Source organism: Corvus kubaryi, unplaced genomic scaffold, assembly GCF_017639235.1.
Source record: "Corvus kubaryi isolate FWS band 111438036 unplaced genomic scaffold, C.kubaryi_AGA036_p1.0 37392, whole genome shotgun sequence".
Lineage (NCBI taxonomy): Eukaryota > Metazoa > Chordata > Aves > Passeriformes > Corvidae > Corvus > Corvus kubaryi.
Window position 1 is genome coordinate 13330486 of NW_024581131.1, and position 18925 is coordinate 13349410.

An 18925-nucleotide genomic window follows, 5' to 3' on the forward strand; every position below is an offset into this window, starting at 1 on the left:
AATTTATGTACTGTTCTGTACTACTATGAAGTTCCTGATGCAATCAGTATCATTGCAAGAAAGTAAAGCCGTTCTTGCAGATGAGTTACAAATACTCATTAGCCATCAGATGTTACATGAGACAAGCATTTACTATATCCTCATTATATTATGCACTTTTTTGTACTGTTTATTGGTCACCTCTGTGCTTAATATCCTCCATCACTCCAGTATCTAAGCAACTTGATCCCACATACACTTGTGTTCAATAGTAGCCCACCTCTCAGAGACCAGAAACCCGTTTTTTTTAGTACTTTATCTGAAGGAATGAATGGTTATGATTCTGTAATATTGGAAGTGACTAATCCAGTGTTGTAAATGGGATAAAGGGAAATGGCATGTATTTTGAGAACAAACAGTAATCATTGGCACAGTAATTTGCATCCCTGGATGTTCTAATAATGACTAAGTATCATTTCCCCTTGTTTGCATAAGGAAGAGGAGGCAGAGGAATTCTGTGATTTGGCTAGTGCACCACCAGCAAGCCACTGGAAAAGAGAAGATCTGAACACAGATCCCTTTCTTGCACTTTGTTTTCCTGTTTTCTGTTACGTTTCAAATACAGCATTACAACAGGCCTGGCCGTTCCAGTGCTGAAATCTATGTAAGGATTTCCCTAGTTCATGTCACAAATAGTCAACAAGAGTTGGTCAAGACTGTGCTGGATTTGAGAGACATGGGGAACACTGCATTGCCTTCAGAAGACCTCATTTGGATGGGTGGCTGGGAATTCCTGAAAATATACATATATTAAGTGCCAGCAGCCTCAATCTGTGCTGTCTTGCTGATGGAGCTAACAGGTTTGTGCTGCCAAAGGAAACTTTCTGCTCTTCAGAGACTGATTGCAAAGGACCAAAGTATATTCAGTGGCCCTTCTGCTTCACAACCAACTTACAGGGATTCCAAGGGAGGGCACTCACTACAAGAGGATCCTAAGGGTGTATTTGTACAGTGAGCAGCTGTGCACAAACATTTCTAGAAAGGCAGCCCCCTGGAAGTCAGAACCACTGCATCAGAGGGATGGAGTGTTGCAAGCTGAAAAGCAAATATGTTTAATGTCTTAATTTTTAGAAAAAAATTAAGCACTTGAAGTGTGATTCGCTTTGTACTAAGTAAAGGGAGCACAAAATACCATCAGTAGGACTGGTGACAGCATTCTAAATTGTCTTTGAATTTCACACTGGCTGCATACCACAGGACAAGGGTAAATAGCAGTTAATACAACCTTTACTTAGCTTCTCCTGACAAATATAAAGGGTGAGGCAGTCTCACATTTACATATGGCCAGATAGAGGAAAGATGTACCTAGAAAAGGTAATCCCTCTCTATCGTAACTATTTATTTTCATGTGGTTATGGGTCCAAAGAGATGAGCAAAATGGGTAGAACTTACAGACTTCACAGTTCAAGAATACAATAATCTTTAACAAGGGTCTGTCTAGCAATTTTCTCCAGTTAAAATAGCTAAACATGGGGATTAGGCTTTACTGAATACATGAGGTAAGAGTTATTTGGAACTCTATAGGGTTCCGTTACAAGAAGCAAAAGGCAGAAGAGAAGAAAATCTCCTGCTTGATGTATCTCAGGCTGAAGAGAAGGACCAGAGCTGGTGAGGACTAGGCTCTCCTGCCAGAACGGCCACACTGGCTCACCTGTGGGCAAGCATCTTCACAGAACGGAGAAGGTTGGAAGGGACCACTGGAGGTGATCTAGTCCAATCTCCCTGATCAAGCAGGGTACGCAAGAGCACTTTACTCAGAGTGGTGTCCAGATGGCTTTTGAGTATCTCCAGGAAAGGAGACTCCACAATGTCTCTAGGGAACCTGTTACAATGCTTGGTCACCCACATGGTAAAGTTGTTTCTCATGTTCAGGTGGAACTTCCTGTGTTTCAGTTTCTGCCCTTTGCCTCTCATTCTATTGCTCAGCAGCACCAAGAAGAGCCTGGCTCCATCCTCTGACACCTTTCCTTCAGATACTGATAGGCATTGATGAGGTCCCCTCTCAGTTCTCTCTTCTTGAGGCTGAGCAGGCCCAACTGTCTCAGTCTTTTCTCGTAAGAGAGATGCTCCAGTCCCTTAATCATCTTTGTTGCCCTCCACTGGACCTGATCTAGGAGTTCCATGTCTCATTTGTACTGAGGAGCCCAGAACTGGACCCAGTGCTCCAGGAGACGCCTCATCAGGGCTGGGTAGAGTAGGATCATCTCTTGACCTGCTGGCAATGCTCTTCCTGATGCCCCCCCAGATACCATTGGCCTTCTTGTTCACAAAGGCACTACTGGCTCATGGAGAGATTGTTGTTCACCAGGACCCACAGTTCCTTCTCTGCAGAGCACTGTTCCAGCAGGTCAGACTGTGTAATCTTTGCAGCAGGTAATCTTCACATGTTTCAGGTTCAGTGGAAAAAAACCTGGAAAAACCCAACCAGTTATTAACCTCCAGTCTGACACCCACCTGACAGCTTTGCAGGTATGCTGTACCCTCCTCATTCTCTTTGACTTTGCCTTACAGCAAAAGTGCTGCTGGGGTTTGCGAGGTCTCTTGTGTGCAAATACATCTGCTGTGCTGTGTGATTGGCACCCTTTGGGCACCACTGCAATAAAGATGAAGGAATATTTGTTTACATTTGAGTAGGAGACCAGAAACTCACTGGTTCTGACTCATTGCCACAGTGTTAGATAACTAGGAATAGCCTTATCTTTTCTACTGCATTTTCCAGCTGTTTTATTTTATTTTTTCTCTCCCCCTGCCATATCTGAGAGTTTTTGTGACTCTTAGTTCTTCTCTCTGGCTTTGCCTCCCTCGTCTCATTTATCTTCTCTTACTTTCTTCCTACACACTTTGCTTCTTCAGCTTTCCCTGTGGCTTGTTCTTCTTGATTTCTCATTTTAAGTCCTTCTTTTCAGACTTGTCACCTTCACAGGCTATCTCAAGCCGGTCTTCCCACAAGTAGAGTGAGAGTTGGAGACTTTTGGGCAGGAGAGGGGCACTGGCAGGAAGAGAAATCTGGGAGCCGGGGAAGTTGCGAGAGAGCAAGGAAGACTATGGGGGAAGAGGAAGGCAGGAAGGGACACTCACTGGGATACAGGCAGCAAAAAGGAGAGGAAAGAAAAATGTCAAGGAAGGAAGAGGGAAAGAGATGGGAAGCTAGGGAAGCTCATACACAAGAGCAAGGGGAAGCAGAAGGATGCGAGAGAGAATATGCATTAGGAGACAGGAGAGAAGGGAGATTTCATGGAGGAGAGTAATTAAAGGTAGAAGTATTCTTGCACTTAGGTCTGAAGGGGAAGAGAGGGGAAAAAGAAGGAATGAAAAAAAAAATCAAATCCTAAAATAGGTATGTCCATGAGGAAAAAACGTAGCTAGAAAATAAAAGACAACAGTAATCCTAAACCACAGCATGAAAAAAGGTGAAGATTAGACAATGTCTCTTGGAAAAACACAGAAATACGGAAGGAAAGGAAAAGAGCCTCGGACTATTTCAGATTTCCTTACTGAAACAGCTCTAAACTGAATATTTTTAAAAATATTACAACAACAATAGGAACACACACTCTCTTAAGCATTGAAACATTTTCAAGCACACTCAGTCACCTTTTCTGGTCCCAGCCCTTATTGCCATTACTTCCTTGACATACTGTAGAGCCCAGTCCTATACAAAAGACATAATATAAAACCACACACTTTTTACTGAAATAGCAGTAGGGAGGCAAGAATATCTCCCATGTGTAAACCTCATTACCCTCCCCATTACTTAACATAATTGCCTCAGGCAGCAAGTCAAATCTTTCAAATATTCATTGCAGTGAAGGATACGGAGTGAGGAACTCAACTTTTCAGGTGGACTTCGTGGTCTGTTTCTCTTTCTTCTCACTTCCTTGCTGGTTGTGTTGTTTTTCTTTTATCTTTCACATTTTCCAGCCCAATTTCACTTTCTGCCTGCTGTACTCAAACAACTTACTCAGTTTCAGATTGCATTTTCCTAAAGGCATTGTCTATGCCCTGTAGGGGTCCTTTTGTTGCCCATGACTCCTCTTCATCTTTCTCCCTCTCCCTTTCCAGGTGCCCACCTCTAGAAGCTGTCTCCTACCTTCACCTGCCAATGCACGTGTGCTGCACATGTCACCAAGACTGGTACTCTGCTGGATGATCTCATGCAACTTCCTTAGGTACCTTCAGTATTTTATTCCTTCTCATCAAAGGGAAATACCTAAAGCATTACAGTTTCCTTTTGAACACCAGTAGAAAGGACTACCTCCTCCACCTTGTGTATGCCCATCACATATCCATTCTCTACTCATTTTCAGCCTGCTATCATGGTCTCTGGTCTCCTCTGCTTCATATTCAAACATCTCTAATATCTTTTCACCTTCTGTTCTGATCCAGATATTTGATCTGAATTAGGAAAAGTGAGGGTTCCTTTTTCTCTTTTTACCCCATTATTGATGGCAGGCCTTCCCCCATCCTGGGGTGCTCTACTTTTGAACTGCAGCAAATGGTAAGGCTGAAAGATCATAGAACAATAACAGAATCATAGACTTGTTAAGGTTGGAAAAGACGTTTAATATCATGAAGTCCAACCATCAACCTAGAACCAAAACCATGTTTGCCATTAAACCATGTCCTCAAATGTTAGATCCACTTGTTTTTAGAACACTTCCAGAGATGGTGACTTCACCACTTCCCTGGTCAGTCTGTTCCAATGCTTTACAACTCCTTCTGTGAAAAATTTTTGTCTCACATCCAATCTAAACCTTCTCTGCTGCAACTTGCGGCTATTTTCTCTTGTCTTATCACTTGTTGCCTGGGAGAAAAGGCCAACCCCCACCTCTCTATAACCTCCTTTCAGGTAGTTGTGGAGAGTGATAGAGTTACCCCTGAGCCTTCCCTTCTCCAGGCTAGACAACCCCATCTCTCTCAGCTGTTCCTCATCAACTTGTTCTCCAGACCCTTCACCAGCTCTGTTGCCTTCTCTGGACTTGCTCCAGTGCCACAATGTCTTTCTTGTAGTGAGGGGCCCAGAACCGATCACAGTATCAGACCTCTAAAGGAAGAAACCTGTCAGGAACGACAGTGCCTCACCATGACATTTTCTGAACCTTACTGTAGCTTGCAAGCCCTCACCTTGCTCTCCAGCACAGGGCTAATGCAACACCAGCCACTCTCTTGGCTTTGACCACTGGTTTGCCATACTCAAGAATGCTGCACAGGCCTGTGTTTACCACCCCTTGGCCAAGCTCCACTAGGCCTGGGTGTAGACACAGAAAGCCCATACAAATTTGGACTGGAATGTTTTCCTACATTCCTCCCACCAACTGCATAGAGGTTGCCAGAAGTACTGTTTGGACCAGGGATTTCAGAGGGGATTGAAGGCATGATGGATCTTCCCAAATTAAGAAGCCAGAGAGACACAGGGGAGATGGTGCTCAGCATATATGTCTTCCATATGTCTTCCAGCTAATATATGACACCATATATGTCTTCCAGACACCATATATGTCTTCCAGCTAATCTGTGAGGTACCCTCCCAGATCCAGATACCCAGAGACCTCCAAGCTCTGCCCTTCTGATACCCACCATACCCAAGTATCCTGGCAGCACCATGGAGGTGCCCTTGGGCAATCTCTCCTCCACAAACTGAAGTTCTCTGGTCCCCTCTATATCATACAGTCCTGCGTTCCAAAAACTGATGCTCCTTAAGCTAACTCCCCATCCAGATGGTTGTATCCTTAACATCAGTACTGGCACATTGAGGCCAATGGACTCAGATCTGGAGACATCCCTGAATGTTGAGTGCCCTCTATGTGCCCCTCACAGAATCAATGCTCTGCAGTGAATTTGAGGCATCCTGTCAGTGCCAAACTGAGATGTCCCACGTCACCCCAAATGGAGGCTTAAAGGACACTTCTGAACTGTGGCAGTATGAGATGTTTTTCTTGAAGCATCATCCGTATCCCTGGTAACCTCAGCTGGTCCCAAAAGAAGCATCTCAGTCCCCTTTTAATTGAGATGACCTGTACCCACCTTAAAATGCAAAGGAATCTCAGCCTTCAAATTACTGTGGACACTCCAAACGCAGGTGTACTGCCCAGGCAGCACCCCACTCCAGCCCACACACTGCTGAGTTATCCTAGATCCTCTGAAGTATCACAGGGACCTCTCTCACCCCACATCACTTGGGGTCTCCCTCAAAGTGATCCAGCCAGAGATGGTCCCATCTGAAGTCAATAGAAAGGAGCTTCCTGCATGCACTAAACTGTGGCAATGCGGAACGAAGTTTTGGCAATGTGGAAAGTTGGCATTGTGGAGGGCTCCTTATTACTGTATTTGGTTTCTTCTCCCAGGTGAAGATAAGGCCCATATCTGAATAATCCTAATGCTGCACGCTCTCTGCTGAGCACAGGCATATCCCCCCTGCAGATGTTAATCCCAGGTTTGGGGGTGGCAGTAGCAGAAAGACAGCTGCATGTTTTCTCTCTCTGCATGCAGATTCAGACTGAGCTAAGGGCTGGAGTTTGTTAATGCTGATGCTGTATATTAAGTATCCAGGGGTGGAAATAGTCAGTCTTTTCCTTAACTATGCCAAAAAATGTGTACAGTGCCAAATCTTTCTCATCTAAATCAGGTGTTGATAGTGCTGTACTGTGGCAAACATTGTACATCTGGGACAATTCTACCTTGCAGTGGAAAATCCCCCCACTTCCCACCATGAGCTCCATGCCTGTATCATTTCAAAGCACATCTATGGGGCAGCTGTATCTTGAGCCAGAGGGTGCAAAACGACACTACTGTTTATCTATCTGATGGTACCATTTTATTCTCACCATTGAAACAAAGAAGTCTCTAAATTTTTCAGTTGCATAGCAGAGAAGCAGGACAGACTAGCCTCAGGGGCAGATTCCCCACTAAGCAGTTCACTCCCTCAACCAAAAGTGAGAGACACAATTAACTAACAAGCCAAAAATCAGAAAAAAAAATCTCTGCTGCTCCTGCAGCTGCGTGATGGTGAAAAGAAGCCATATCGATAACAGAAGGAGATAATCCACTGACAGCTGGTTATGCTAGTAAAGGTAAATAAACAGAAGCTATTTGATCCTCTCTAAGGGGATCCGACTCCATGGTAGATGGGGACTAACTTGCTATCCCTTAGCATTTTACAAATAGCAGAAAAGCATTTGTTTCTGGGGAATAATTAATTTCTTTCAGTTCTGGGTGAAAGTAGAATTGCTGAGGTGTGTTGTGGTCTGGAAATGGTTTTATGTATTTTTACATTTTCCTTGAATATTTCCCTAAATCTGTAGAGGAGGCATTTCTTCTCCATGAGGGTATGTAGCATTTGAGGTCTCTCATTTTATCCATCAAGGTTAATATCCAGCCTTTTCATCTCTGCCAGGAGGCATTCCTGAAAGAATTTTAAACTTTTGAGTGACTTCCCCAAAAGTATCCATTGATATAATTACTCTCTGGCCCTCCAAGTTCAGTTTTGCTCATAGTGAAGCTCTAGAAAGCTGCAAGTATCCCATGCAAGCAAGGGAAGCCATGGTTCATATGAAACTAGGGAGTTAAAAATATATTTTGCCAAGTCTCAATATTATATTTAGTAGTGCTGTTGTTGCCATGGTCTAAGGATAAAGAAGGGCAAGTTGTGAAGGTAATACATACATATTATGAAATGAACCAGTATTGCTGAAAAACACAAACAAGCTTCTAGGCACACAAGCATTTCCTTAGGTCCAAACTGGAAGTGTCAAATTTCATACAGATATTTGTAAATAGAACTTCATTGTTGTGTAACATGCAGTGCTTCCTCTCTGAAGTGCTGTGCATAGGATATTTCACCTTCAGATGCTCCCTCAGGAATGAGGGATCTGCTGCTCTTCTAAGTTTATATGGTTCAGGGAGAATGATTTGGAAAGAGTGGTGACTTTTCAGTGCCTGCCAGTAACATCTGAGGTGGAAGCAAACCAGCCCCTGCAGCTCCCAGTGGCCATCCCTTTTCTCTTGAGCACCTCAACAGAAACAGTGGTACTTCGTACAAATTCATCAAGCCATTTACAAGCAGATGTGCTCATGCCTGGAAATAAACCCTCAGGACTCTGGTGCTTTCTGAACTCTTCCCTCTTCTTTCTCTTCCTTCTCCTCCTCTTCCTCCTCTAGGTAGCAGTGGCACCTAGTGGAAGCTGCTGCATGGGTTGGCTCTGGTCTCCACCTCTCCAGGGAAGAGGCTAGCTGGGATGGAAGTGTGCTGGTGGATGGCTGGAAACCCACCACAGGGGCCCAGCAGAGCCACACCAGGCACCAGCATCACTGGGCAATCCCCAGGCGGGCTCCTGCCTAGCACTGACTGCCTGGGAACAGGGGGAAGACCAAGGATCGAACCATTTTGGTTTAGTAGGGACATGCAGTCCATTTCCTCCATACTTTCAAACAGATCTTTTATGTGATTCCACTCAAACAGTGTTTTTGTTAGAAGATATACTGTGTCCCATTCCAAAAAATGTGATATGAATGACAATGTAAGGCCTGTTTTCATTCTCAGAAGGAAAAAACCCAACCCACAGTACAAGAAGTTTCACTTTATTCAAGTGAAGAGCAAAGCCTATATACCATGGGCACTCATTAATACAGAAGCCTCTTGCATTGATTTTTTTTCTTCTTCACTGAAATATTACTGCTTCCTTTATTCCTGAACTCATAAAAGTAACAATACTGAAGGAACCAAAGGTGGATCATCTAGAGCAGGCTTTCTCTGATAATGCCCCAACTCAGATGTTTAAGGAGGATTGTAAGAAATGGGATGTATCCAGAAGGATCTTCCCCCTTTGAGCCTCTGGCAATCAGTGGTAAAAGTGCTTGCTGAGTCAGATGTTGCATCCTTCAGTAGATTTGTTTCATGCCTTTCTGAACACATTTATGCTATCAGGATCCATGAAATCTTGCACCAATGAGTCCCAAATGTGATTATGCATTGACCAAAAAAAGTATTGCTTTTTGTTTGTTTTAAACATTGTCTAATCATTTCACTCAGTGCCACTTATCTTGCAACTTGATGGTGAATGACCGCTCCCAATTTTCCTTCTCCATGCTGCTCTCCCTTTAGCAGGCCTCTTATGTTCCCTCTCAGTTTTCTCTTATTTCATCTGAAACATCCTAGTCCTGAGGTTGTTTTTTTTTCTTCAAGGTGAAAGTTATTCCCTGTCCCTTCTGTTGTCTTTCTAATTCTAGTGTTCTAGTGTAGAATTCTAGATTCTACAATCTTTTTTGAAACAACATCCTTCAGCTTGCTCTGAGGGGGTGGGCACATAATGGCTTAATAAATAGACAAAATACAAACTCCCATTGAAATTCATATACTTCAGATAACATCCAACTCCTTGTTTAACTACCTAGCTGATGGCAAGCACTGAGTGAATCTTTTCAGGAGCCCCACTGATATTACCAGTGAGACTAAGGTGACCTGGAATTTTGCAATGTTTTCAAACTATCATCGGCTTTTATTCAAATTCCATATGGTGTTTCCAAGTCCACTGAAAGACAAACTAATTAAATTATGTCATGTCATGATTGTCATGACCTGAAAATCATGACATAATCATATGAAGAAGATTATTCTGGGAGTTACTGAAAATCTGAAGGACAACATGGTTATCAGCCACAGCCAGCACAGGTTCATAAGGGGAAACTTCTGCTTGTCAAACTTAGCTTCCTTTTATAGCAAGGTAACCCAGTTGGTTGATCAAGGGAAACCAGTTGAAGTAAGCTTTTTGGATTTCAGTAAAGTTTTTTGATACTGTCTGTCACAGTATCCTTCAAATGTCCAGCCCACAGCTGGGTAAATACATCATGGGATGGGTGAGCAACTGGCTTGCAGGTCAGGCACGAAGGGTTACAGTGAATGGGGTGACATCAGACTGACAGCTGGTCACTAGTGGGGTTCTGCAGGGCTCCATCTTGGGGCCAGTGCTCATCAACATCTTCATTAAAGAACTGGATGCAGGACTCAAAGGCATACTAAGTAAGTTTGCCAGTGATACTAAAAACTGGGAGGAACTGCTGACTCCCGCAAAGGCAGGGAGGCCCTGCAGAGAGACCTTGACAAATCAGAGGGCTGGGCATTCACCAATCATTTGAAGTTTAACAAGGCAAAGTGCCGGATTCTGCACCTGGGATGGGGCAACCCTGGATTTGTGGACAGACTGGGGAACAAGAGGCTGGAGAGCAGAGCCACAGGAAAGGGACATGGGGGTCCTGGTTGACAGAAAGTGGATTATGAGTCAGCAGTGCCCTGGCAGCCAGGAGGGCCAAGCGTGTCCTGGGGGGGGCATCAGGCACAGCATCGCCAGCTGGGCAAGGGAGGGGATTGTCCCGCTCTGCTCTGCCCTGGGGCAGCCTCGCCTGCAGTCCTGGGTGCAGCTTTGGGTGCCACAATATAAAAAAGACACTATTATAGATTGTCCAAAGGAGGGCAATGAAGATGGTGAAGGGCCTGGAGGGGAAGCCATATGAGGAGTGGCTGAGGTCACTTGGTCTGTTCAGCCTGGAGAAGAGGAGACTGAGGGGAGACCTTATTGCAGTCTGCAACTTCCTCATGAGGAGAAAAGGAGGGGCAGACATCGATCTCTTCTCTCTGGTGACCAGTGACAGGACCAAAGGGAATGGCCTGAAAGCCATGTTAGGGGAGGTTTAATTTGAATATTAGGAAAAAATTTTTCACCCAGAGGGTGGTTGAGCACTGGAACATTTCCCCAGGGAAAAGGTCCCAGCACCAAGCCTGACAGAGGTTAAGAAATGTTTGGACAGTATCCTCAGGCACATGGTTCAGTTACGGGGGCTCTTCTGTGCAGGGCCAGGAATTGGACTCAATAATCCTTGTGGGCCCCTTCTAACTCAGGATATTCTGTGATTCTATGATTTCCACTTGATAGCCTAATAGAGTTTTGAAAGAAACAGTCTTTTTATTCTGTTCCTCCTAGTGAGAAAAAAATACATTTATGCTTATGTGTACTCTTCATATAGGGAAGCAATGCCAATGAGATTTGTGAATTTATTGACATTACCTAACTGTCTTTTAGCTGAAAAGCACAATGTTGGTGTATCTTACCGTTATTAATCAATTTTGAACGCAAAGAACACTCAAGAAGGTTTAATTGCCCAATTCCCTAAGTCTTGAGTGATATATTTTGCAACTTGCCTATCACTCAAACAACAGAAGATTTGAGTGGAAGATACTAAAATCAATTATAAATAAAATATCTGTGAGGACCTCTCTCTACAAACATGTGTTTCTGAATTTATGATGTGGTAGCTATATTGTAAGACATGACTAAATAAAAAGGGCATTGTCTCGCTGTGCAGATGCCTTCCCTGTCCATCAGGTTTATTGACTTTTTTTTGATCTTTACTTTGCCCCTTCTTACTCCATTCAAAACCCAGCCACATTAAATTCTGGATTACCCCAGAAGGCAGCAAGATGAGATAACACAGTCAAAGCAGAAACCCAAAAATAGCCAGGGAAGCCAAAGAAGCTTGGAGAAGGACTGGTGACTGCAGGGGCTGTGATGGCAGGGGGACCACAGCTTCTCAGAAGATGCAATGCTGTGTGGCACGGTGCTATGTGAGTGAGCCCATGCTAATTCAGCATCAGTCATCTCAGGGGTATCTTTACCCATGATACACTTAATCCCAGATAATCTAGAGGTGACTAACACTATTTACTGTTAGGGCATGAAAACTCTTTCTGAATACCTGTACTAGCACTGACCTTTCTGTCCACTGAATCACTGTTAACTCTTATTCTTGCATGCAAAGCCAGGCACACTTCTGCTCCTAGATTCCCCTTCCCCATGCCTCCATAACACTTGTTTCACAGCTCATCTCCCCTCCCTTGTCCCTGTGCCTATGCTGGGCTACTTTTCAGTAGTGTAAAGTCAAAGCAAGCTGTAGTAAATACACAAGATTCCAGTAGTTTAATACTTCTCAAAGCTTACTACTTTTTACTGCTTTCAAACACTGATGCTCTTCCTACATTACTCTATAGGACAAGATGCTGCTCAGCTGGTAGTTCCAAACTAGCGGCTCAAATATATGTCTAATTAAATACCTAAAGAACTGAATTACTTTTCAGATGTTCTGTCCACTCAAATTCCAGGCTGTTTACATATCTAGTGATATTGAAAGGCTCAGGGGACAAATTTATGGAAATATTTTTGAAAACCACAATCAGTATCTATATTTGAAGTACCTAACATCCTGGAATTATCACCATCCTGTAGTTTTCCTTAGGTCCTCTGATTCCCTGCCTCTCCCCTTAGTGACCTTTGACACAGTATGTTCCTTGGACTTTGGAGCAGACTATGCTTTATCATGTATTTTCTCAAGGTGCCAAATTGGCCATTGACACCTAAAAGGACTAAAAAGATATGATGTCTGCTGGTGTTTTATTGTTTACAGAAATTAACTGGTTTTTTGGGGTTTTTTTTGGATGTTGTTTGTCACAATGTTTGATTTCTGTGCATGTAGGAGGCTGTTGAAATGTCTATATGCCCGCAATACATCCTGGTGGCTGCTGTCTTGGTCTGTGGCTCATGCCCTTGGTTTACCACTCTGCATTTCTATTTGCTTATCAGGTTAGTGACACACTGAAATGCTTCATTACAAAAGTTGTCATTTCCTTTCAGTAGTCCTTGAAAACATGCTCAGCGGTTTCATTTCCATCCACAGTTTTCCAATTCTACATTTTTTCCCTCCAAGTTCCTCAAAAATAGAAGTGGGAGAGTTCTTCTGAAAGCATCTGGAAAAGGACATTTTGATGGAGACTAGATATCCCTAATGGTCCAAGAATCGCCAGCTGAAAAATTTAGTAGGGTGACCAACATTACAACAAATCAGCTTGAATTAGGGGGCATTATATTTTTTAACAAAAAGGACAATGAGTCAAAACCAGTTTCTTTTATCTGATAATGGAACTGCAATTGCTCCTAGGATACTTCATACTGCTGGCTTAAAAATGAGGATCCTTTCCCTGGACCATTTGCATCTTGGCACACAATCTCTAGCTCATTGTGATTCTAAACAGTGTACAGGATCCAAAACCATGCTTAGTCAGCCTGGCCAGCCACCTGAGAGCCATGAGCAATATCTCCTTTATGACTGCTCACTTCTACTTAAGGATAAAAGAAAAAAAAAAAAAAGGCAAGGAAACCCATTCCTCTTGACTCCCAGAGACAGTATCGCTGCTCAGATCTTCCTTCAGTCTGGAAGCAGCAACATCACCAGCCTCTCTGAAAGCAGATGCATCTTCAGAAGAAGAAAGCAATGGCTCGTGAAGGGTAAAATGCTCTCTGGCCTCCCCTAATTGCAGATCTGATACAGAAGTACTGGTGGAAATAGTGTTTTGCTGGAGTTCAGATTAAATAAGGAGCTGACAAACTTCCTGACTTTACATACCGAAACCTTAACAAGACTGAAAGCCTAAGAGGGAAGCCAAGGAAGAAGAGCTCTGGGAGCTGCTGGCAGGTATGAAAAGTGGTGAGTCCTCAGAGGTTCCTCACGCTCTCTGGTGCAATGGGCCAGGCTACCCACTCTGAACCACTTTCTGTATGAGATAACCAGTATCTCTGGTAAGCAAAGCAGTAAGTGATCAGGGGTAGAGACAGCAGGACGGAATCATCCTTTCAAGGCTAGCCTCAGAAGAGCTTGCATCTCTAGTGAAATCCCACTACAGACACAATGCTGTGCTGTGCTGACAGGCCTTCCCTGGCTCAGCTGCTGAGGGCAACCTGGAGAACATGAATTTTACAAAAGCAACAGGGCAGCCTGAATGTTGAATTACTTTTACTGGAATATAGATTCTGGGCAATGCACTCCTATGACTGTTTTTAGCTCACCCTAGCTGCCTCCCTGGCAGAGCAATCAGGAGAGTGAGATTTGTGGCTGCACCACTCCTGGTGGATCAACTGACAGCTGACGAGCAAGAAAGTAATTTTGGGATGAGACAGGGTAAGCAGGGGTCTGCTTCACTGGCTGCTGTAAGCAATAACTTGTGTGTAAGGAAATAATCCACAGTCAAAGTCAGAGGCAGTTGTGTTAAGCAACACAGTTTCCACTTAGGCTGATGTTCTTAATGGCGAGTGCCTCATGCATATTGTATTTTCAGGCTCTGGCCCCAACTGGTGGTCGAAACAGTACAGTTAATTTTCCTTATTGTCTGGAAGTCAGTGATGTCCTATCCTTCCCTGACTCGGGAAGGGGAAGATATTTGCTTGTAGAAGGCACTTGTTGCCTGGATCCTGCTGGAGAGATAACCTCATGTTCAACACTGATGAGAAAGACAGATTCCCAACTGTTTTCTTAGGCTGGAGTATGTCTTGTCTGAAATGGTCTTATGGCTTTCATTTTTAAGCTGCACAGGCTATCTCCCCTCTTACTTGCAGCCATCTAGCATTCCTCCCAAAAGCACAGTGAAAAACAGCAACAGGCAAGTAACTAACTCCTGGTTTAGTTTTTAAGGTAGTTTTGTTGCTGAAAACCAGGGGAACAGAAAGTGCTATGTGACTACTCCACTGTCAACCTAATCTGTGACCTGTCAGTGTGCTTGCTGCTAATATCCTTTTAACACAAGTTGCTAGAAGACTGTTTCTGTATGTTAACTAATATCTTCTCAGATTTTGTTCTAAGTATTCTCAACAAACAGCACTGCAAGATGGGCTGGCTACAGCAAAGCTAGCATGTTATGATGTACCTTTTTACTTCGAACACTTGGTACAATAATTGTTAGCAATGACTATTATTCTTGAGATACCCCGGCATTAATACTTTACATGGACTGTGCTTCTTCCTCTGAAATTCTCCCAAACTGGTGAAATAACATTCAATGAGAAATAAAATGTAGCAGCTGCTTACAAGTTCTCATAAAATCCTGTTGAGTTTTGTGAGTTTTCCACTAACTTTGGTAATGCTTAGGATTTGGCTTGTACTTCTAAGTTCTCCTAGGAAAAAAACTAGGCAAAGGGGACTGGATGAGCATCCAGAGTGATGTGATCAAGCAGAAAGAGGAAAACCCAGACAAACTGAACTATGACTTTTGATAAGCAGCACAAACATCACATTCAGAGGCAGAGGTGTGGGGGTCAACTTTGTGCACAAAGACTCAACAAGCAAAGGAGGATTTTTTCCCTAAGCTTCTAGCAAGATTTCCTTTCACTGAAAGGAAATCACGGTAGATATCTCTGTGTAGAGCCAATGTACAAAACCAGTCAGTTTATTCAAACATTTAGCTGTGCATCTGATGATACCATTGCTTTCCATTTCATACATGAAACCACTTCTCATGCTTCTAGAAGGTGAATTCTTCACATACACAAACGGGGGCCCTTTTTGCTGACATGGAAGTGAAGCTAAGTAGCACAGAAGCAGGAACCACTTCTCTTCAGCACTGCAAATCTGAACAAAGGAGTAGTGCACGTGTGCAGTTTTTAAAGGAAAGACTTTTGGCATGTCTGTGATAATCAAGGTCTGTGGCTTAAACTGGTGAGTTCAGGCTGGTTGATGAGAAGTCCAACACGACCCGGCAACGTGTGCTCGCAGCCCAGAAAGCCAACAGCATCCTGGGCTGCATCAAAAGCAGCGTGGCCAGCAGGGTGAGGGAGGGGATTCTGTCCCTCTGCTCTCTTGGGACCTTATGAGAAGCTGGAGTGCTTTGTCCAGCTCTGTGGTCCCCAACATAAGAGCGATGTGGACCTGCTGGAGCAAGACTGGAGGAGTGCAGCAAAGATGATCAGAAGGCTGGAGCATCTCTCTTGTGAAGACAGCCTGAGAGGGTTGGGGCTGTTCAGCCTGGAGGAGACCTTATAGCAGCCTTCCAGTACCTAAAGGGGGTCTACAAAAAAGCTGGAGAAGCACTTCTGACAAGGGCATGTAGTGATAGAACAAGGGATAATCGATTTAATCTGAAACAGGGCAGATTTCGATTAGATGTTAGAGAGAGATTCTTCATTGTGAGGATGGCAAAGCACTGAAACAAGTTGCTCAGAGAGGCTGGGGATACCCCATCTCTGGAAGTGTTCAAGGCCAGGCTGGATGGGGCTCTGAGCAATCTGGTCTAACAGAAGGTGTCCCTGCCCATGGCAGGGGGGTTGGAAAGGTATACAACCTTTAAGGTCCCTTTCAACCTGAATGATTCTATGATTCTATGAAAATGGTCTGAGCCACTCTACCTGGTTGTGACCCAAAGATCACTGTGGGCAGTGTGTGCTCATCATGGTCTGAGTTCTAAGACAGACCATGAAAAATTTCTGTGTGCATCTACAGTAACAGCTGATGATTATTTTTCCTTTGAACTTTGCCCAAAGTTCATCTCTAAAAAACAAACTTTAGGCTAACTCTGTGTATTGACTCCTCAGCAAAATAAACATGCCGAATCTCTAATAACACTTAAATCACTCATTCTAGATTCTTTTAACTTGCTTGTTAACCAGAAAGATAAAAAACAGTAAAATGAACAAGCTTTACTTAGTTATTTATTTTTCTGATGCCTCAATAAAAAAAATCTGAAGGACAAAAGCAACTCTGGCCTGATTGTTTTCAGAGTAAGCTGACTCCTCTTCTTGCTTCAAACTAACTGAAGGCAAAATCAAAATCCAGGCTGTCTTGGCTGTAACACTTGGCCTCTACAGCTTAAAGTGCTGGTAGTAAAATTTACATGGAGGAGGGAAAGTCTGAGTATCGGGGCTGGTATTTTCAGGGGGGTTTAAAAATTGGTTATGGATTTGAGATTGGAGGGCTAAGGAGGGAGGGGGCTGGACGATGCCCCAGACACAGGAGAAATCACAGCAAGCTACAAGCAGATCTGACAGAGTAATAGAGCTTATCCCAGAATCACTTGATCTATTCAAAGGCTGCAGAAGTAAAGTAGAAAGAAGTATAAAAAGCAAATATACATTTATCAGGAACAGTGTGATATCTCAGTTATGCTAACCATAACACTTCTTGTCACAGTTGGACACATTGAAACATCTACTACGATGGCTGCTGGATTTTTGGTAGTCTTGTGCACGTGACCTTACCTAATATCCCATGAACTGTGCACCTATCAGTAACTATTTGATGAGCACCCAGATGCATTTTCTGTGTTTTTCTTTTCTTAGTACTCTGTCAACCCTGCTGTTTAGTATCATACGTGGCTTGCAAAAAAAAAAAAAAAAAAAAAAAAGGCAAAACCCCCTAAACAAACAACCCACAAACAAACAAACAAACAAAAACACGAGGTAGGAGATACTGCATCAAAAAGAAAAACCCAAAACAATGTGACATTAAAGAAATAAAGGCATTTTTGGATGACTCTATTTCCTTCATACCTTTTCCTTTTTGTGCCTTTAAGGTTTGTGCTTTTAAGGTCACATCCACAAACCCACAAGCTAGAAACTTCATTAAAAAAAAAAAAAAAATCGGAGTTTCTTGCATAATTGTATAAGTCCAGGAGCTACAGCTTTAAGAAGGGCACTAAACGTTGTGAAGTTCACAATTAAATCACATAGAACTTGGCAACCAATTGATGGGAAAATAAGTGGAAAATTAACAGTAATTGAATAAACAATGGCTTACTGGATCATTTTTTTTAAAGTGGAGAGAAAACCTTGCTATACGCTCTCACTCACGTGGAGCCCTCTAGAATCCTCCAGATTATAAAACTGTCCGTTACTGCCCAATTACGACTCGTCCCCGAGTTACTCATCATGACTGCTTTATGGATTTAGTTTCACAATATAATAATGAGTTCATCGTGGCTTCCTGAAGCATTTGCAGAGATAACGCAAACACTTACTTTTTCTTTACAACTTTGAGCATTTCGAAGGCTATTAAAAAGAAAACAACCAAAAACAGTTTTGCATTGCACCAAACCCCGGCTTTCGTGAGAGCTCATGCAAATCCCGCAGCGTCCAGAACAGGTCCCACTGCTTTAGCAATGGTGGCTCCGACAGAAAGGCGAGGTTTTAGATATTTCTGAGACTCTGAAGACTTTCAGAAGCCGGAGACGCACAGGGGCATGCCTGTAACTTAAACTAGTGTATTGCAGATAAGGACTGACCCCTCATGGGTTGGCTGCTGGCGTTCGGGCAGCCCCCAGCAGCTCATTGTGCGGTGGCTGGGAACCGGGGGGACCGTGGTCCCCGAGCTGCCGGCACAGGCGGACCCAGAACCGCCCGAGGGTGCGAGGGAGGGAGCGAGGAGCCCCCGAAGCCCGAGTCACGTACATTTGATTTTCACGCCAACGAGTACCGCAGAAACGTTCTAATCCACGGTGTGTTAACTTCCCTGCTTTGAACCTGCTCACGAAAGTTTCTGACTCGCCACGGTTGTTTTTTGTGGTGGTGTTTTTTTTTTTTTTTTCTTTTGGGAGGGGAATTAGAAAAGGAATGGGGGGAAAAAAAAAAAGAGAAAGCTGATGCGCCGCCGGTCGCACGAAAGCAAATGGCAGCATCGCCCGGCACTGTAGTAGTAAGTTAATAAATAAATAAGCCAACCCCGCTGCGTGAACGGCGAGGTGGAGGAGGGAACACTCTCCCTCCCTGCCCGGCCGCGCGGCGAGCGGGTGCGCTATTCCTGCGAATAACATGGCAGGGCCGGCGATGCGGGGAGGGGGGGGAGGGAGGAAAGGAGGGCGGCTCTTGGCCCGGGCGAACGGGCCGTGGCGCATCCGCACCTCATCCACGGGGATGAGGCCGCCGCGCTCCCGCGCTCCCTCCCGCCGCCGCCGCCGCTTCCTGCGCGCGCCCCCCGGCCGCCCCCCCCCCGCCCCGCGGCCCTGTTGCATCAACTTCCTGTGCGGAGCCCCTCGCGGCAGGGCCCCGCGCGCCGGCTCCTCCCGCCCGCGCGCGCCCCCCCGCCC